This window comes from Alosa alosa, chromosome 2, assembly GCF_017589495.1.
Source record: "Alosa alosa isolate M-15738 ecotype Scorff River chromosome 2, AALO_Geno_1.1, whole genome shotgun sequence".
NCBI classification, from domain to species: Eukaryota; Metazoa; Chordata; class Actinopteri; order Clupeiformes; family Clupeidae; genus Alosa; species Alosa alosa.
This window is the reverse complement of record NC_063190.1, coordinates 2,552,257-2,574,528: the sequence shown is the minus strand read 5'-3', so window position 1 is coordinate 2,574,528 and position 22,272 is coordinate 2,552,257. Positions and strand designations below refer to the sequence as shown.

The window sequence follows — 22,272 nt, the reverse complement described above, 5'->3', positions numbered from 1 at the left end:
GCACTCACCGTTCGCAGAGCTCAGTCCGAGGGGCGGGATAATCAGTTGTCTTTCAAATTCCCTCTGCACTAATAGGGCCTTAATAGGATATTTGTTTTCAAGTAGCAGGGAATTCAAGCCAAACCGTTGCAACTCTGCCATCAATCATTATGTTAAGCCCACCAAACGACTCTATACACGATTTCAATGGCCTGATTAAGTTTCGATTTCTGGAGCTCACAAGCACATTTTTTTTTCGATTTCTGGAGCTCACAACGGAGAGTTGCTAGACTAGCCCTGGCAGCAAATGTAAATTTAGGGGGGCGTCTAGATTTCTACGCTAGTAACTACCTACATCATCAATAAATTCTTATTCTACCTTCTTCTCTTTCTGAGCAAACCTTAACTCTTACTATACACTGCTCAAAAAATTATACACTTTAAAAAATAAAACACATCAGATCTCAATGGGGAAAAAACATCACGCTGGATATCTACTTTACATTACTTGGCTGACGCATTTTTAGCCAAAGCGACTTACAACCTGGTAAACAGTTTAACGCTTTTAAAACAATTCTCTCAACAATTCTTGAACAATTTAAAAAATTAAAAAAGGTAGAGTACAATAGGGAAAAGTGCATCAGTGAGTGCTGTTTTTATATAGTCAAGTCAGGTGGTAAGTGCTAGAATTAGCTAGTTGTAAGTAGTGCTATGAGATGAGATATTCTCTGAAGAGCTGGGTCTTCAGGAGTTTTTTAAAGATGGAGAGGGATGTCCCTGCTCTAGTAGGAACTGGTAGCGCGTTCTACCAACGAGGAACAACAGATGAAAAAAGTTTGGACTGAAGAGTCTGAAGAGTGCAACGGTCGGGGGTAGCATATATGCCTGTATGAGGGCATTCGAGTTGGTGGGAGCAGTAGGTTTAGCTGGGAGGACTAGCAGTTTGGTTTTTGAGAGGTTTAGCTGGAGGTGGTGTGCCTTCATCCATGTAGATATGTCTGAGAGGCAATCCGAGATCCGTGCTGAGACCAAGGGGTCATCAGGTGGAAAGAACAGATAAAGCTGTGTGTCTGCATAGCAGTGGTATGAAAATGGATAATCTGTCCCAAAGAAGTGGTGTGGATAGCAAAGAGAAGGGGGCCCAGTACTGAGCCCAGGTGGACCCCTATGGTGGGAGGCTAAGGTGCGGACAGCTGTCCAAGCCATGATACATTAAACAAGCATCCTGTGAGGTAGGATTCAAACTGATATGGACTGGGTAATATGTTAGGAACAAAAGGATGCCACTTCGTTATTTGGGAATGAAAAATATCAATCCACAGAGGACTGAATTCAAAGACCCCCGAAAATAGAAGTGGAAAAAATTATGCGGCAAGCTCGTCCATTTTGCTTGAATTTCAGCGCAGCCACTCATGATGGTACTCAGTAGTTCGTATGGCCCCGACATGCTTGATGGCATCGGGGCATGCTCCTAATGAAACAGCAGATGATGTCCTGGGGGATCTGCTCTCAGATGTGGACATGGCCATCACTGAGCTCCCTGAGAGTCGGTGGTGCAACCTGTTGGATGGACCAAAATATAATGTCCCAGCGTGTGTTCAATCGGATTTAAGTCAGTCAATGGTATCAATGCCTTCATCCTCCAGGAACTGCCTGCACATTCTCACTACATCTGTCCAGCCATTGCTGTGCACCAGGAGGAACCCAGGGCCCACCTCACCAATACAGGGTCAGACAATGGGTCTGAAGTTTTCATCCTGATGCCTAAGAGCAGTGAGGGTGCAGTTGTCTTGCCCGTAGAGGTGTGTGCGTCCTTCCAAGAATATCCCTCCCCAGACCATCACTGGCCCACCACCAAACCAGTCATGCTGAATGATGTTGCAGGCAGCATTACATTCTTCGACATTTTTAGACATCACATGTGCTCAGGGTGAACCTGGTCTCATTTGTGAAAAGCACAGGGCGTCAATGGTGAACCTGCCAATTTTGTATTCTATGGCAAATACCAATTGAGCTGCACGGTGCTGGGCAGTGAGCATAGGTCCTTCCAGAGGCCATCGGGCCCTCAGGCCACCTTCATGAAGTCTGACAGTGTGGTCAGAGACATTCACACCAGCAGCCTGGAGGAGGTCATTTTGTAGGGCTATGGCAGGGCTCCTACTGTTTGTTGTTGCACAAAGGAGCAGATACTGGTGCTGCTGCTGGGTTAAGGACCCTCTACCATCCTGCCCAGCTCTCCTAGAGCAACTGTCTCCTGGAATCTCCTACATTCTCTTGAGACTGCGCTGGGAGACACAGCAATCCTTCTGGCAATGGAACGTATTGGTGTGCCATTCTGGAGGAGTTGGACTACCTGTGCAACGTTTGTAGGCTCCAGGTACTGGCTTAGGCAAATGTAAAACTAGAGAAAAATCAGTCAAGGAGGATAAAGTTGGAAAATGTATAATTTGCCACCACCTCTAAAACCATTCCTGTTTTTACAGACCACCCTTCTTCCTTTCTTGTCAAAGTTTTTGGAGAAAGTGGTCTTCAAGCAAGTCTTGGACTTACTATATCAGAACAACCTGCTAGACCCTATGCAGTCTGTTTTCAAGAGTCATTCTACTGAAACTGCTTTTCTGTCTGTGACCGAAGCATTGAGTCACAGACAGATGAAGTATTCATCTAAGTTGCTAAGTCATTAGTATTCATTCTACTAGACTTATCTGCCTTCGATACTGTTAACCATGACATTCTCCTTTTTACACTATCTGAACTGGGATGTCTAGGAAAGCCCTTGACTGGTTTAAATCCTACCTTAAAGGGCACATGACCTCACCACAGGTGTGCCTCAGGGATCAGTATTAGGGCCCCTACTTTTCTCTAATTACACACTTTCGTGGGTGAGACCATTCGCTCCCATGAATTTGATTATCACTGCTATGCGGACGAGTCAACTTTACCTGTCTTGAGCTTTTGGTGTTTCCACCACAAAGCACACCCAAGGACTGGACGCTGAACGCACTAGCCAGAGTCCTAAAAGTGCTGGTTCACTGACTAGCGTGAGCCCTAATGGGTCAGGAGGGAGCTAAACTCATAAGGTATTACATATTTCAATTAGCTTCATTGACAGGCATAATCATTTTATGGGATGCAAAATGTTAAACTACAATAAAACAAAATGGATCTTTTCAAACAATCACTATGAGCCTTAAAAGAAACTTTAGCATATGCTAATTGGCCCCACCCACCTCAATTGGATTAGGCTGTAGGACAGTAGGATGTGTTGGACTGGTTATGTACTAATTTATCTAACTCTGACTGGGTGTATGTACTAACTTATCTAACTAGGATAGAAGACAAAATAGCTCATTTCCCAAAAGGCAGCATATGTTTCTTTAAGAGACTTGACAGACGCTAGCATCCATGGGTTTTAGCCTCCTTGCTAGCATGCCAACCTCTAGGGGGAAAATTAGAAGGATTGAGCCCAGGCAAGCGCAATGTTTAGTCACACAGTCAAAACTTCACACATAGCCTAAGCGCACCCCAGTTTTTGACTTAGTGTCAGAATGTATGGCTACTTCCTTACAATCCAACATGTCTACCATTTTAATTATGCATGATTGTCTCATTATGTATTTCATAATGCTTCAAGATGGCTATAGACACGTCATATTATGTGTTATAAGCAGCATAGCATTATAAATGTAGAAAAAAAGGGCATATTTTGGTGGCCATATTTAAAGTCAAGATAGGGGCCACTAGGGGGCGCTATGTGTTGGGGTTCATTTAAATTTTTGATCACTAGGGGTAGGTAAAAATCTGGCTTTAGCCGCTGTACTAGTATTATATGGTATTACATCATGGCATAGCACATTTGTCTTTATGGGGGTTTGGGAATAATGATGTGATGATAATGATGCAGGTTTCTTACTGGTAGGTAGTGTACAACTGGGAAACGGTTAGCAAAAGTAAGAAATAATGGTCCAGGTGTCGTTCAGGGCCCAGTTTCCCGAAAGCATCTTAAGCCTAAGAGTGTCGTAAAGTCCCTCTTACGAACGTCTTAAGATTTGCAGACTGTTTCCCGAAACCATCGTAGCTTAAGAACGTCATGAAAACACTTGTAGATCTACGAGTGCTCCAGAGTTCTCGTTACCGGCTAAGAGCGTCTTAACAGTACCTCTCACTGAGGTCACCAACAGGACAAACAGAGGAATTACAACTTAGAATACATAATCCAATTTACGTTCCCATTCTTTACTGTGTTTACCTGATTATGCTGCTCTCGTACTGAGTCACCAGCAGGCAGAACTAGACAGCTAGATGGGCCATTCTACAGAAACGCACACTTTTCTGTCCCCTGACTTTAGAGGACTATAACATTTTAAAAACATATTACTGTTGCAATTTATTCATATTTTAAAGTAGAATAATATGTTTCCTGAACAATTACACCTTTTTGAGCCATCATTATGACAATATTTGTTTTTAAACAATTTTATGAATTCCCAGGCACCACAAAAATGCCCGTCCCAACTGTCAAGTACAAAGGCAGAGGGCAATAAGTCAAAAACATGTTTTTTATTCAGTTAAATTGCAATAATATATACATAACTATCAAATATATTATATGCATTAGAAAAAAATACAAAATGTAAATTAAATATTACAAATAAAATGATAAAAATGTATGTCCCATGGAGTCATGTCACTGGTGTTACCTCATTAGAAAAGACTATTATTTTGACATTAAAAAAATCAGACTGATGACATCAAAGGACATCTATTTACTTCCTTCCTGAAGATCAAAGAAGACAGACACATGGTAAGTCTTTTCATTGGTACTCTTTTCATTTTTGAGAAATATTCTAATTTATCTTTAATTTATCTCTAAGTTTTCCTTTGAAGCTTTTAGTTGACATCACTGGTATGACCTATTTTATTCTTTGAAAAGTTAAAAAAAAAGATTACAAATGGATTAATATACATAATTTAGTGAGTATACCATGAATGGCAACATGTGGTTTGATTCCCTGTAGCAGCCATTTTGTAAATTTCATTTTCCTTGAGAGTTGTCACTGGTGTTACCTCATGTGGGTAACACCAGTGACTGTCAGTAACACCAGTGATGTCCATATAGATAAACATGATATAAAACTGTTTATTAAGTTGTTTTGTATATAATAGTACTAATTTGTCAAGGTCATAACATTTATTTCTCATTGTCAAACCTTGTTTGGACAGATATGGCTAAATTGAGTGCAGCACAGAAGCAGAGGCTTTACAGGGAGCGTAGGGATGCTGATCCTCAACACAGGGAAGAGTACTTACAAAAAAGGAAACAGGGTTATGCCAGAGACATTGACACAAAAAAGAGGAAGAGAATAAGCAATTTAACACAGAGGAAGAAGAGAGCACAACGCAAGGAATGGCAGATTCATCAGCAGAGATGCAGGGAAAGACTCAGGATTGCATTGAACACAAAAACATTGACCCCCCCACCATCACCAGATACATTACCCGACATGGCAAGGTACAAAGTGGAGGGAAAAAGGGAAAATGTGAAACATAGTGTTGTGCAAATGCATACAATATCACCCCCCACACACACACAGGCTATTTATAGGCTATTGACAGACCATCTTGCTTACCGCTCTTACTACCCCGCTCACTTACTTGTCCCTTAGCCTGACGAGCCTGACCCACATTAAAATGTAGGGTCTGGGCTCTTGCAGAGCACCAACAAATTTCTTATGCTTTCTTCTGCCGCCAGAGGCCATTTTGGGTGGTTCCCCCAAAAGAAAGAGACAGAGAGACATGTCAGTGTAAGACACAAGAAAACTTGGTTCATGGCTGATAAGTTGTACAAACTGGGCATTTCAAAATCCAAAAACCTAGAGGAAATGTCTGACAACACTGTCTGCAGCAGTTCCAAGGCATGCGCTTATGGTGATTGCTTGGACTGCACATTGTCTGTGATCGTTAAAGAGAAAGGTCTTAGGACAAATGTGTCAAATTCGACATGATAATGATTTCATATTAATTTAAATTTTGCTAGACTTAAGAGATGACATTTAAACAATTGCAATATTATTTGTTTATAACTGTTTGATATTTTCATTTTTATAGAGAATACATTTCTATAAACATCATTCAAACAAACTTTTAACAATCATTATTAAAATAAATAAATCAATAATCTCCTGTTTTTTGCATTATTATTGTACTGTAGCTCTTTTTACATGTGCTGAAGAGGTTGAGAGATATTTTTTAAAAAGCTATAATTATTGCCAAAATGAGTAAGGTAACACCAGTGACAAATAGACGGTGCATGAAATCTTTAAATAAATGGTCAATAAAGGTAAAAAATATGTAAGGTGTCCCTTAAGTGTATTCTTACAGCCAATAAGTTAAGTAATAGTGTGGTCTAAGTTTAAAGTTTAGAAAATGAAAGAAATTTTCAGACATCTTGCCATGTCAAAAGTGTGCGTTTCTGTAGAATGACCCAGATAACACTTTGTCAAAAGCTCCAAATAAATCCAAGGACTGAAGTTTCCAACAATCTTTTGATATGTTTATATATCTTTTTCTTTTGTTTTGTAAAACTGGAAAAAAAAATACAGAAAATACATATAAGTTTCCAATTACATTGCATATGAAATACAAGTCACCAATGTTGCTAACCACATAGCTTAGCACACAGATCGCTAGCGAATAGCGTTTACAACATGACTCGTGACCAACGAGAGCTAGCATAATTTAGCTAATTAAAGTATGCACAAAACATATATCTAAGTTACAGAAGTACGAAAACCAAAGATATATGACAAGGAATATTACTCTAACACAAATCATCTACTTACAGACAAATAAAGTCCAAAGCTCAAATGTAAAAAGGAGAATAGCTGGCACCGTGTTCATCAGTGTTAAAACCAAGGGGGCAGGCGAACGTTCGGAGAGCGTATACAATATGGCTGATATGAGACGTTCTAAGCCTTTATATGAACTTTTTCTATTTTCGGAGTAATACAACATTGTGTAATTGGCGTCATAACCTCGTAATTGACTTAAAGGCTGAGTAATAAACTTTTTTCCGAAATCAATGCTAAAGTGACGTAATGTGCATACAACCAGAGCGGGTGAAAGCGTCGCACAGGAGAAAAATAACCGTATTCTCTGGATAAGAACGAAAGCATCAGAGCACATTTCTGCGAAGTTTTGATAGTCTAGGCTACTGTCAGTCTATGAATGTGGCGAGTGCTGTTTATATGAAATCACATTTATCTACGAACAACTAGGACATTTAGAACAGTAATGTAGACATGGTGGTAACCAGGGGTGTAGTGGGCGTTGGACGCAGGGGAACGCCGTCCCCCCACTTCTTGGAGCATTGTTTTGAGCATTTTAATAAGCATTTATTAATATAACAAGTGTTGTTACCAGTGGTAACAACGCATCACGCAAACGTCTCCAATTAGGCCTCTTAGTCCTAAAATTCGTTACAAGAATGACCGTCATGCTGTAGCACTCCACCATGCGTAAAGACATTAAAAACTACACAGCTCCTCGTTCCGCGTTACCCGAAAGTAGCTAGAAAACCATAGATTATGCAACTGCCTGTATCCGAATCTAGCACGCATCTTCATGGCCCTTCGCTTGTGTTTTGCACAAAGCAGGTAGGCCTACTAGGCTAATCCAGTGGTCAAAATGACACGATAAGCATGTGTGAGTAATAGAGAGATTTTTATCGAGGGAGCTCCAATATAAGTGATAAGGCTATTTAACCATAAGTAATGACCCAACGGTGAACCTGAACAACTTTAGAAAAAAACTTACGATTGGTGCAGCTACTTCCATCCAAGCAAAGTGTTCTTTCTGTTATTGTTTTGTTTTGTTTTATTGACTGTGCACCTCTGCATTTTAATCATTCGCAATGACATTCATATGACGCCCCCTCAAACTGAGTTACATTGCCCACACAGTGTGTTGAATGCGTGTGAATCCTGCTTGTGCTATTGTTATTGCCATGGTTTACGTGTGGTAATGAATGAAGCCATGCCGCGGCATGTTATGCGTCAAGGAGATTAGACTATGCTAGATTACATAGGCTACTCTACATTATGGTTTGTTTATTGTATGATACAGCAAAAGGAAAAGCTACAGACCATATTCATAGACTTTGGTGGAAAAGTGTAGTTTGGGTGAAGACATTAGGCTACATTTTGAAGCTAATCCATGTCATTTAATTGTTTTCTTTTTAAATTCGGTTTCATGTTCACGAAAGCTGGTAACAATTTGGCCTTGGCCTTACGCACCGATGTATGTGGAGGTGCGAGTGTGACGGCTCGTGTCCATTATTGTGGCGCGTAGACAGTTGCAGATGCCTAGCCCATCTCGCGGTCGCCGCTTGTGGGCGTGTATTGGCTGAAATCAGTTGCCGCTTGTGGGCATGTAGTTTAAACTGTTCAATTCCGCCACTATCGTTCCGGTAGGACCCGCAAGAGACGAACTTCACTGCCTATCATTTCATTGGCTAACTGCCTCGCGTTAGCCGCTCTCATTTGCATAAAGTTCAGCCGAGCCCAAATTCTTGACGCGCCGCTTCTGTTCGAATGGCAGCGCTGCCTTCCCAAGGTGCATTGCGGAAGCGTAAACTTCTTGAATTTTCCCTGGGGATCAATAAAGTATCTATCTATCTATCTATCTATCTATCTATCTATCTATCTATCTATCTATCTATCCAAACCCCGCCTTGCCGCTCTCCATAGGAAATGAATGGGCTATGTGCGGCGCGGTGGGCTTTGCCGCGATAATGGACACGAGCTGTGACAGTTTTTGCAATGACGTCATTAAAATAGCGCCCCCCCCCACTTTAAAAATCCCCACTACACCACTGGTGGTAACAAAGTAAGTGGCTACATACCCAATCTCTCGGTGCAGCTATATCAAGAGTTACACGAGTCAGACTACGTGCCTACGTTATATTTACGTCCCCTGAGCCTGCGCAGAAAGTTTTGTCGACCAACAGGAAACAGTTGAAATTTGCTTCACCCGCCTCGATTGACGTCTACGTGATGACTCTGTCCATATCTTATACTGTCAACAGAGTGTCCCAGTGACTTCCGTTTTACTTCCGCTACAAGGGACCTATCTTTCAAAAAAATATGAACGGGAGTTAATGGAGAGATAACAATTATTTTTTGGTCCAGTTTGAATTGTGCCACGAATTTCACATATGATGTGTGTGAATTTAAAAGATAATTTTTCATGTCAAGAAAGTACTGTTTTTCGATAGACTTCAAAAGTTATGTTGGTTTTGTGTGAATCCGCTCAGTGGACTACATCTCTCGTCTCGAACGATGTAGCTACGTCACCAACGTAATGAAACGATAAGATTAGCTGTTATGCTAGTTAACGGTTGCATCTTGCTGCCTGCAATATCACTTAACAGTATCTAATGTACAGTCTATGGACAAATACAACTTACCTGATGTGTTTAATCCTCTGACTCATGGTATTTTCATCGGCAAGGAAAGCCCAATTAAGACCTGTTGCTGGTATGCTTGTACAATCTAGTGTGGCTGTGAATGAGCTAATGTCACTAGCGTGTGTGGTGGATTTCTATGACTTAACGGATGCATGTATGGTTTTTATAAACTTTGATATTACTGCAATTATTATGAGACTTCAAGGCCTGTACACATCTTAAACAGACCAGACCAGCAGTCAAGGAGTGGGGTGAGGGAGTTCACAGTGACCTGGCTGGATGGTCGAGGGGGTGAAGGAGTTCACAGTGACATCTGGCTAGATGGTCGAGGTGAAGGAGTTCACAGTGAACTAGATGGTCGAGAGTGAGAGGATGATGTAATTGGATGATGTAATGGTGGTAACAGCAAGGCCAAGTAACAGGTGGCAAGATAAGAAGCCCTGTTACAACTGGAAAAAAACAGAATCTGGGAAAAAACCCAGAAGGAGACAGTTTTGCATATAATTTATGCATGATGAGACAATGGGTTCCACCAATAGTTGTAACCTTGGTGGATGCTGATAGGCCAACAGGTGTCTTTCGAGGGTGGCGAGAGGGCCCAACCCCAAGGTTAAGGAGTATAAAAGATAGGTCGCAGCCACCTGTTAGTCAGATCTCATCGGGGGCGCCAGCTGATGACATCTCACATCACCCTATTGCTTGACACCTGGTCTGGACATCGTTTAGGCTGGACTATCACTGCAATACGGTGAATAAAGATCAACAGTCTTCAGAGATCTCCTGTCTGCATTGTCTCCTTCGGACGCTTTGTTCCAGAGTGCTAATTAGTAAGTAGTTAAGTGATAAATTGTTCAGTGGATTCGAAAGTGGACTAGTTTTTCCACGACACGTGACTGATGGGTTTGTAGTAGTTGGAATTACGATCTTTCACAATGTTGTAATTCAATAGTAACGAAACAAACTGCAAATGTCTTTACATGAAAAATTGTCTTTAAAATTGACAAACATCATATGGGTAATTCAAGGCACAAGTCAACCGGGACCAGAAAAACATTTCTTTTTCGCCATAGACTGGCGTTCAACATTTTTTGAAAGATAGGTCCCATGGAGGCAAATGGAAGTGGCGTCACTGGGACACTCAATGGTTAAAACAAAGATTGTTAAGGCGGAGCAAGATACTTCGTCGTAGTTCATGTCTATGGGCGCGAAATGGGGATCAAATCCTGTCTGCATAAAGAGGCGTGTCGATGACGTATTGATGAGCGTAAATTGCAACCGGCCAACAGCAGCGGCATAAATAACCGGGGCACACCTAATATAAGGTTGATTTTCTCCAGACTGGATTGCTCAAAAATGCTAAAAATGTACCTGAAATGTTCAGAAGGGTTTGAGGATCATGAAAATGTGCCCGAAATTCACATTCCTAACTCTATAGAACCAAGACCTTAGCATATGTGGTGAAATTCTGAGCTATGCCCATAGACTTCAATGGAGCAGTCGCTGCCTCTGCTCTGCATAAAGGGGGATTTTGAGCCCCCCCTCGTGCGATCCGGGTTCCCGGAAGTGGCTCCTGATGAAATATCTTGCTCCGCCTTAACAATCTTTGGTTAAAACTCGTGGTCGACTGAAACGTGAATCAGGAAGTATTAACAGGAAGTAGTACCAGAGAATGTCTAATAAGGGGAGAACTGCCACTCTCTGAAAACTTCCGGTTTCTGAACTGGTTGCAGTTCCTTCTGTGGTTCCACATGAGGGCGCTCGTCCACGAGTGCAGAATGCATGGAGGTCTATGGAGCTGTACACCTCAAAATCCACTTTTCTCGGGATATAATTTTTTTTCAAGTAATTTGAGTATTGTATTCGAAAGGGGAGGCAAAGAAAATACATTTGGTGGAGTATTATATATTTTAAAGTCACTTAATTGTTCTAAAAAGCCTTTCAAATGTGTCAATGACATTATTCATTAGCACAATGCTAGCGTGTTATGTGCAACAACGACCCAACCTGTAAGAAATCAAAAGGACATAAGGACTCGTTCATTCAACTTTTGACCTATAACCCTTGAAGTTATACAAACTACAATCAAATCTGAGATTTGTCAACGACAATCAGGTGAAGGAGACAAATTTAGCCGTCTAGCTCCATTGACTCCCATTCATTCTGCACTCATGGCGATCGCCCCCAGTGGAACTCTGGTGGAACTGCATCCAAAATTCGGTACAATGGGACTTAATACGGAATGGCAAGGCTCTCCGTAGACGGGCTCTGGTAGTACTTAACTACTAAACAGTTACCCCAAAAGACCAGAAGGTGACAGCATACACAAAGGAATGAGAAATAAGGTACTCACATACAAAATAGGATCCATTCTTATGGAAGGCAGAACACTGATGAATCAGATTTTAGCGTGCAAAATAGTATAGCCTACATTTAATGGTCATAATAATGTGATGAAAAGCGGACAAAAATGCAATCCAGTTATGAAACGAGACGTTGCCAGAATAGTTTGCCATTATCTTCGCTAAGTGAATGCTATAATTTATTAGGCCTATGAGGTAAAAGCAGAGAAAGGAACATGTGGTTTAGTATGCATCAAAATCTAAGCCTACACATTTCCTCACTTTCTTACTCGACTTCTATCTTATCTTCAAACGTGTTCTTAAGTGACACCGCGAAAAATTATTGCATGGTGCAACAATGTAATCTTAAATAATTACAATTATTTATGTCTGTGTGTGGTATATAACCTATACTTGGGATGCTTGCATGCAGATGTCAAAGTGTTTCTATTAATGTGTAGATCCGAAGTTTGAATGGTACGCCTATTAGCTGTGATGTGCAGTCACCTGACATCACCATCAAATTAGAGGATATTTCAGAACTATTAACGTGGACAGCTCCCCTTAAACGCATCTTAAGAGCAGTGCACGCGCGTTCACGCTACGAGCATGTTCGGGAAACAGTCGGAAAAACCAAACGAACGATCGTAAGATGAATCGTAGAAAACCCTCTAAAGAGCGTGTCTCCGTCGTCCCGATAACGACGAACTTACGATTGTTCGTTTGGTTTAGTTTGGTTCGTTCGTTCGTTTGGTGAACGCGCATGCACTGCTCTTAAGAGGAGCTGTCCACGTTAATAGTTCTGAAATATCCTCTCATTTGATGGTGATGTCAGGTGACTGCACGTCACAGCTATAGGCCTACCGTTTAAACTTCGGATCTACACTTTAATTCACATCAATACGAAAATAGAAAAACTTTGACATCCCCATGTAAACATCCAATGTAGGCTATATACCACACACAGACATAAATAATAATTATTTAAGATTAGATTGTTGCACCATGCAATAATTTTTCACGGTGTCACTTAAGAACAAGTTTGGACATAAGAAAGAAGTCGAGTAAGAAAGTGAGGAAATGTGTAGGCGTCTCATTTCATAACTTAATGATTGCATTTTTGTCCGCTTTTCATATAAGTATATATACTTTTTTGATCCTGTGAGGGAAATTTGGTCGGTGCTGTTTAAGTAGTATAGTCTATAGTATACTACTTAAAACGGCACCGACGATCAAAAAATCCAGTGGAAACTAGATGGCAGAAGTGTGTAGGCCAATCTGCCCACCAGCTTTTTCTACTTCGCTACCTACAGATGTTTTACCGGTATGATATTTTGAAACGCCATGTTATTTCCCATAGACAATTGACGCCCGGAAGTTGGATGGATACAGAAGTTACGGAGGCGGGACTTATTCTGGAGAGGTCTATAGGTTGATTCACGCTCGTTTACTTCGGCAGTTGGGCAGCCGACCAACCAGCGAACAGAGGGCGTCCCTGAGAGCGATTACGTACCCAGGCATGGTGTTTCAATTACTACGTCCCCGCCCCTGAAGCAGATCGCTTGGAATACATCAAAGTAGGGAGCGAAAAGGAATTATTCTTATGAAATCTTTGAGCAAATGTAAATAATAGTTTAGCCTATTAACAGGAGTGTCATGAACAAAGTCACAGTGGAGTAGGATGTTATATCGTCAGTTAAACTTAGTCATAGATTTTGTCACTTGAAATAGGCTACGAACGTACCCGAGTCAAACTGTAGTTTAGTAGGCTACATGGTCGGGTCAAAATAGCTATTTTTCAAACACTAAGAAGGCTCGACATAACTTGAAACTTTGATCGAAGCATCATCAGTGTCTCTACATATGAACTCGAGCATTAAGAACATTGTTCGTGTACACACGTTTACTAAAAAGAAAGATTTTGGACAACTCACTCCTTGCAAGATGGCAGCGAGCAGACAAAATGAGTTGTTCAAAACCTCTCTTTTAGTAAACTCTGTGTACACCAACAATGTTCTCAATGCTCGAGTTCATGTGTAGAGACACTGATGATACTTCGATCAATGTTTCATGTTGTGTCGAGCCTTCATAGTATTTGAAAAATAGCGATATTGACGCGATTGTATCAAAAAAGTAGTAGCCCTATAGGAATCCCATTCAAAAGGTAATTTCACCCGAAAACGACAACGCATACAAGCTTAAGTGGCGCTCTGGATGTACTGATGCATTTATATGATGGCGAAAGTTACGCAGATGAAACGTGTGATTGTTTGCTGATTAGATGCACCCGTGCTTGTTATGGGCGTGCTGCAGAGAAACTTCTCTGTATGACGAAACGCCGGTTGTTAGTGATTGGTTCAAACCGGTTCAAAGGAACTCCAATGATTTTAAACCTCAAACTGTGCCCTCCCACCCGGAAATAAACGAACGCCTATGGATCTAGGCCAGACTCTCTGCTAAGTCAGACATTCACAAAATGCTAAGCATGCATGTATTTAAGTGTCTTAAAAAATTGTGCTTATATTGGTCAATGCATAATTTCATAACAGGCCAAATAGAAAATAAATGTTAAATATAGCCTAGACATAATATTAAAATCAGATGATGTAGGATAGTATAGAGTTAGATAGAGTTGGATGGCTCCAGAACTCACACCAGTGGATTGGGTCTTAAAGGAGCCACACCACTTTTATGACACTATAGCTGTTCTGTTGACCTTTAGATTTGTTGCTACTGGGCATGAAGGGCAGGCCAATTATAAGTTCTGTCCAACATTGATGGTAGGTTTAGAAAAAAAAGTCAGCACATTTTAATAATAATAATACCAATAACCGTGATCATTTGGGTCATGATTTGTCATCAAATGTTCATACTGTATCTCAAGTGGCTGGTAGACTTTGGAATCCACCAGCCACAATGGTAGGTGGAAAAAAATATTTTAGGCTATTTCCATCCCTGATACATACGTACACTCATACACACATTCATAAGTCTCAATCTGTCGACTTCTGGTGAGTTTTGTGGAAAGAAATGATCATTATTTTTCCATTTTTTCTACTGAGCTACTACCTTTTTCAGGTGGCAGGGGGGCCCTTTTCATGTCTGTTCCCAGGGGCTCATAATCCTTCCATGCCACGGGGTTAAAACACTGGTCTTGTTTTCAAGTGCAATCAATAATTTAATTGTACATTTTAAAGAAACTATTAGTTTAAAAAAAAAAAAAAAAATCAGGGATTATACTGTACATAGCAAGAAAGTCAGGGGACAGACATTTTTTAAATTAGGTTTAGGGAAAAATTTAACGCACACGCACTATGACTTCACAAAATCTCACTCCAGGCAAACACTCAAAGTTGGCAACCCTGTTTATCTGACAGCGTTTTTTCTGAGACCTGACTCCACTTTTTCTGACAGCGTTTTTTCTGAGACCTGACTCCTTAGAGATGTTTTTCTGAGGCCGTTTGGTTTGAAGCAGTTTTATCTGAGGATGACAGGTTTTTCTTACGCTGAGGCAGTTTTGTCTGAAGATGACAGATGTTTTTCTGAGTCTGACATGAGTCTGGTTTTTCTGACGCTGAGGCAGTTTTGTCTGAAGATGACAGATGTTTTTCTGAGTCTGACACCCGAGTCTGAGGATGTCCTAAAATGAACACCATAGGCGGGCCTTATTTTGAGGTTTACCTGATTACATCCTGTTATTGTGGGAAGTGGGAAGAGGCCGCTCGGTCCTAATCTAGGCTACCTGTTCAGGAGGCAAGGTGTGCCAGGTTGGGAAAGCACAATGTTTCTCCTCTTACTGTGAGCGGGCGTTTGAGGTAGGCCAGGTTTTAATTTGACGGAGTGCTTTGTACTGTCGCTGAACAATTGTGCAGCGCAGAGTTGTTAATTCTGGTTACATGCTGCTATCCCGACATGCCGCTACTTAGACATTGGCGTCTAATTGTCGAAGTAGCGGCATTAACATTAATTTTCAAGCGTCCCACTACTGCAACAATTTTTTTTCCATAGTCGGAGTAGCGGCATTTGACCTTTTTTAAAACGACCTGCCATTCCGACATGAGGTCATTAACAGTGGCGTAGCCAGGATTTGAACAGAGTGGACTTTTGCGAAGTAGGGTGGGCCCTTTATTTTTTATTCCAATATGGGCAGTAGCCTAGGCCTACAGCAAAAACTTTTTGAAACTAAATGATGACAAAACAGAGGTACTTCTGGTTGGACCAAAACTAAAGCGAGATATTATTCTTAGTAATCTGGGGCACACCAGGTCAAACCAAAAGTAACAAGCCTCGGTGTCATCTTAGATGCAGAGTTACGTTTTAAGCCCCATATCAGTAAAGTTACTCAGACAGCCTATTTCCACTTGAGAAACATTGCCAAAGTGCGGCCCTTTTAACTCAACAAGATGCAGAAAAACTAATTCACGCCTTTATCACTAGCAGGTTAGACTACTGTAATGCACTTTTCACTGGTCTTCCCAAAAAACATCTAAAGAAATTGGCACTCATACAGAACTCTGCGGCTAGACTTTTAACTAAGACTAAGAAGAGAGAACACATCACCCCTGTGTTGGCTGAACTGCACTGGCTCCCTATTTCCTATAGAATTGATTTTAAGGTTATGTTAATTACTTACAAAGCTCTGAATGGCATAGCACCTTCATATATCTCTGAGCTTTTAATATCTTATCAACCACAAAGGAAACTTAGATCATCCAATTCTAATCTTTTAATCGTACCCAAAGTGCTCCACAAACAAAGTGGAGAAGCTGCGTTTATCCATTATGCCCCCCAAACTATGGAACACCCTGCCTCTGTACATCAAGCAGGCGAGTTCAGTAAATATTTTAAAAAAGATCTGAAAACATACCTGTACAGGAAAGCTTTTAGTTAACTCATCTTATCCTGTAGACTACATTTTCAGATTATTCTACATCTGCTACTATTGGAGGGCTTAGCCAGCCAGAAGCAGATGGGCTCCCCATTAAGTCAGGTTCTGCTCAAGGTTTCTTCCTGGAATATGGGAGTTTTTCCTTGCCACAGTTGCCATATGGTGTGCTTGTGGGGGTAAGAGGGTTAAGGCTGCCAGTCTTATGGACGCCATTTTCTATATTTTTGATATGTTGCTGAGTATATCATAAACAGCAAAGAAAAGTGATTGATAATGACTGACTGACTATTATTGTGTTACATGCTTCAAATGTAAAGCACTTTGAGCTGCATTCTGTGTATGAAAGGTGCTATACAAATAAAGCTTTATTATTATAAAGCTTTATTATGGGAGCCATTATCTCCAAGTGGAAGAAACATCACTGCATCATCAACTGGCACAGGGCACAGGATCTCCTCGCAATATTTCTGACCAGGGAGTCAGAAGGATAGTCAATTCCAGGAGTCAAGGACCACTCGGAGAAAGCTCCAGAAAGACTTGAAGGCAGCCAATTCAATTAAATTCAATTAAACAGTTTTGGAAGTAATCTGGAACTAAAGATCAGGATTCACTAGAGGGACCCCTGGAATCTGTTTAGAACAGCGTTTCTCAAACTGTGGGTCGCGGAGACATGCCAGGTGGGGCGCGAACTGACGTGAAAAACAGGAGTTTTTTTTTAATCTGTAGCCTGGGCCCAGGTAGCACCCGATGCGCAATGGACGTGTGGCAAGTGGTAGAGATGTTACACAATAGCTGACTACGCCACGATGGGACTTTCACCCAAAGATATAATTCAGAGATTAATATCCTTAACCCAGTAAGGCACTCAGGTTCGTAGAACTGACAGACATGGTTGGAGGGCTGAGGCTTACCGGTGGGAGGGCAGTGGATAATAATTAGTATCTGAAGGAGGCACCCAATCACACGTGCTTGGTCACACACACACACACACACACACACACACACACACACACACGGCAATGATACACTCAGTGAGAGAGACAAATGTCACAGCACACAAAGATGGGAACCCATCACCACCAGGAACTGCTCCAACTTTCGACTCTCAGCACCTAAACAGAGGGGACGGACAAGGATTACAGACAGCTCACATAAAGTGTAACAAAGTAAATCAAACAACAACCAAAAAAACAGTCACACTAAGGATCCGCAGCTTCACAGCCTCCCCTTAGTGAGGACCAAACAAATTAACAAAGATTAGTGCAAACAGAAAGACAAATCACAAAACAAAGGTCAACACTTTGGCGATCAACAGCACTAGGGGAAACGGCCTCCAGTCAAGTGTATAAGAAACAAAGAAGCAGACAGACCAACGTAGGCTACAAACAACACAGACAATAACAGGATGCAACGCAGAACAGAGAAAAACTATCAATAAAATGGGGTCCGTTCGTCAAGCACCCATTCCTTCCTAACGAACGCTATAGCACCGAATGAGTTCCAGCGGCTTTCTAGTCCAAGGCCTCTATCGTAGTCCCACTAGCGTAGGCTACGACAAGCTAGCTGCAGGCCACGTTAACCGCGGGACCAGTGGTGCTGATTAGACGGGCACATGAAGAAGTCGTAGGCTAAAAATTACGTAGGCAAAGCAGGAGAGTTCTTATCAATGTAGCCAATTGACAGCCGCTCCCCTGCTACATAGTGATCCCTGGAACACACAAAATACTCACTTAAAACTACTTGAGTACTCCACTTCGTACAAATGGATATAACATACCCGGGGACTGCACTGGACGCACATCCAGCCAGCGGGAGGCCAATGCCGCACAGGGAGGGGGAGACTCTACGACAAAGCACTAAGTGTCAGTAACAATATAAAAAGACTTTACCAGTAAAATAGCACAGGAAGTGTGATCATACCTGCGGCGATGGCAATTGTCAGGGTGGTAAAAAGGGGCGGGCCTTTGACGTCTGGCATAACACAATGAGGGTCCTTGAATTTAAATACAGTGGGCATCGCTTTCAAATGACCACTTCATTCGCGCATTACGCGGCGTGAAGATGCGTGAAGCTTTAGTACCACTTTCAGCCACTGTGCGTCGCTCTGCCACTGTACATCGCTGCCTGCCTGTCAGTCCCTTACATAATTGTTGCCGGAGTAATCCCAGCCTACGAATTCAATAACAAAATAAATCATGCATAATTAAACATTACCTCGATTTAGCTACTTGGGTATGGCTTAAGGTTTGACTACACGAAAATCGAATTGAAATTTGCTGTCTACATTATTGTCAGTGTTGGGGTTAACGCACTACGCAAATCAAAACAGTGGTGTGATAATTGAGCCAGTAGAGAAATAACTGTTCAGAATTAATCTGTAGCCTTGGGTAGGCTTCTGCAGAAAACAATGTTGTTGCCGATTTAATACTATCTGGCGACGTTTTTAACAGGCTACGCAATAGAGGCTTAGACAACTATGACCCACGCTTTGGTTTCGTAAATTAATTTTGCCCCTACTTCTTGACTGCAATGTAGTCAATTGACTGCTTGACATGTCATTTTTATTTTCTGTACAATAAACAATTACATCTGCTTTATGCCGCAGAATTACATTCATATTTGGCTGACTGCAGACGCGCCACTTCCCTCCCCCCATATTCCAAGATTAAGATAGTATGAAGTGCTTTTGTATAGGCTACTATCCTAAAAAATAGTTAAAACGAATAGCTATTTGCAATTTGACAAAACACTGGTCCTCATTTTGCGAATGCGAGGATATATGAGCCTGTTGCATTTAGTTAGATGTCCGAGTCACGCATATATATTATAATGTTTGAAAATCACTGGCTCGTAATCACAATAATTTAACACACGACAGTTGGATAACCTACTTCATCATGTCCCCATGCCTACATTTTTGTGAGTAGCATAGAGATCGTTAAAAACAATAAAGTATGGCTCTCCGTTTGGGACATCGAAAACTTTTTTAATAGACTACCGTCGAAGATGCTGACTTGCAAAAGCCTCGGGATAACATGTTATCTCCACGATCATCAGTCATGCCCCTTGATCTAAGTGGGGAATGAAATAAAAGTTTGAGAACCACTGGCTTAACAAGTTACCTACAGTCCAGAACACAGAATCTGTTGCAATATTCTGATGATCGGCGATGATATCGGGAAATGTTTGTTTTCCAAAGTAAGAATTTCACTTCACCATGCACCTTCGACAATACCTGGCCTACCTGGTATCATTACAAACATTATTCTGTGTCCTAAAACTGGCATATTTTATGGCATTGTGTCATGTAAGTTCGTTTGCAAAATCTAGAGAAATGTGTGAGGTGGTCAGCGGGGACAATTGAGACACACATTGGATTGTGTTATTACTTGAACATTCCACACTATCCACAGCTGTGTTAGGCCTATCAGGGCAGGAGGATTACTGTCAGCGCAGGCTTTATATAAAATTCTTCAACAGAAGGCCTCGAATGTTGTCTTGTTTGTGGAGCTTTGCTTCGCTTCTGTAATCTCGCTTCATTGAAAATGAGGGCTTCCCTCAATGACCCTCGAGAATAAATAAAGGTTGAATGAATGAATGAATGCAGGCTTGCCCAAAATAAAGGCATGTGGTTTGCGCAGCCTACAGTAAATAACAGACCCGCCAGAATGTGCGTTATGATGCTTTTTTACGAGCAAGATGTTTTTGGTACCCTATGCACACTGCATGTTCTTAAATAACAATGATCATCAGTAATATTCGACCATTAATTTGGGTAAATGGGCAAGCGTGACCACCTTGATTGGCTGATGATTGTAACGCGGGCATGATTCCAAACACCTCCCTTACGATGATGAGTGACAGGTCTCAGAATGAGTGCGCTACACAAGGACGGAAGATGATGAATAACTGGGGCCGTAGCCTATTCACAAAGGCTTTTATCTTACTACTAGGAGTAGGCTACTCCTAAATCGCACTTAAAGATTTTAGATTGGAGTTTTCTCTTAAAAGTTATTCACAAAGCCTTTCAGACAACTCCTAAACTGAGTCTTCGTGGCTATGGATGACGTCATTATTCATGCACGAGCTTGACTGAAGTGACCACCTTGATTGGCTGACGATTGTAACGCTGGAATTCCAAACACCTCTCTTCCATGATGACTGACAGGTGACAGGTCGGAGAATGCGTCGCTACACAAGTAGTCGCGAAGGGACGGAAGATGATTAATAACTGAATAAAAGGCCTAGCCTAAATGAATAAAGAGTAAGGCAAAACAAATAGCTTAGTAGCCTAATGAAACATAGGCCTATGGATTGATGCAGTAGCCTACCTTTGCAACATTATTAAATTAATCTGTCACCATATCCCTAGGCTATGTTTGCAAAGAGGAGAACATTTTAATTTGATTCACAATGAAACGTTACATTTCATTTACATGTTAACAATGAGTAGTTTTGGTTGTTGTTGGTGGCGTTATTGCATCCCTTTTATGAATGCAAAATTGTTCCCTCGCGATTGGAAGCTCCTGTTGCGCATATATTTCAAAACATCTCAACGTAAAATGCCACAAAAAAGCTGTTTATGAATAGGTCTTAGTGAGTTAGGAGTCCTCTCGACTTAAGCTGTCCCAGACTTAGGTGCTACTTTTAGGTCTAAAATGCTTCGTGAATTACTTTTTGTGAAAAAAATTAGAGTCCTAAAGTTAGAGTGACACGCCCATTATTTTTAGGAGTTGCTCCTAAATTCGCCAGTTAGGAGCTACTTTTAGCCTTAAAATTCTTTGTGAATATGGCCCCTGAATAAAAAGGCCTAGCCTAAATGAATCAAGGCAAAACAAATAGCCTAGTAGCCCAATGAAACATACGGATTGATGTAGTATCTTTGTAACATTATTAAATTATTCTGTTACTATGCCTATGTTTGCAAAAGAGAACATTTAAATTTGATTCACAATAATGTTACATTTAATTTACATGTTGACAATGATTAGCCTAGTTTTGGTTGTTGTTGGCGGCGTTATTGCATGTTAGTTATGCCTACAATGCAAAATTCCTTCCTCGCGATTGGAAGCTCCTGTAGCTGCATAGGATTTCAAAACCGCAGGTTTGTGAATAGGTCTGTGAGTAAGGAGTCCTCTTGACTTCTTTTAAGCTGAGGTGGGAAGGTGTGATTGTTTGGGGGAAGGGCCGGATTAACTGGGCACAATTGTCTGATGGCCCCCCTTCCCCCCAGCCAACGTGAATCGGGTGGTTAGTTAATAGGCCTATCGTGAAGATTTTTCCTGCCATCTAAGGCACGAGCGCATCTGTGAGGCCAAGCCTCACCAAGTAGCTCGTTTGTTTACAACTAACATTCCATATTAATTAAACTGCTTTATAGGCTATGCCGAAATAGTTTTCAACATTTTGAATATTAGTGTCGGGTGAATTGAAATGTTCTCAAAGTAGCCTTATGGCTGAAAGCTGCTTGGGACAACCCCCCCGCCCAAGCAATATAACCATACAAACGCGCTTCCTGCACTCATTGTTTCAAAAGGAGTAATTTTGGCTTTGTCAGAACTGAAGAGCTGTGGACGGCACGGCACGGTATGCCCAATGAA

At 41.3% G+C, this 22,272-nt stretch overlaps 1 protein-coding gene and 1 long non-coding RNA gene across 3 annotated transcripts in view; one reads left to right on the top strand and one right to left on the bottom strand.

The window, feature by feature from the left end:
• The window catches only part of crfb12 (cytokine receptor family member B12), a 35,100-nt gene that overhangs the window by 1,991 nt on the left and 10,837 nt on the right, over nucleotides 1-22,272 (top strand). Inside the window, exon 2 of one of the 2 annotated variants that reach the window (XM_048269716.1) lies at nucleotides 4,721-4,783. The exons of the other annotated variant lie outside the window; for it this stretch is intronic. The gene's annotated coding sequence lies outside the window, so the exon portion shown is untranslated. The remainder of the gene's footprint in view (nucleotides 1-4,720; nucleotides 4,784-22,272) is intronic. 2 annotated transcript variants of the gene reach the window in all.
• On the bottom strand, nucleotides 18,216-18,647 carry LOC125311693. Its single transcript, XR_007196511.1, has 3 exons — nucleotides 18,593-18,647; nucleotides 18,450-18,515; nucleotides 18,216-18,380 (listed from the first exon to the last, which is right to left on the bottom strand). It is a non-coding gene; the product is annotated as an uncharacterized LOC125311693 (long non-coding RNA).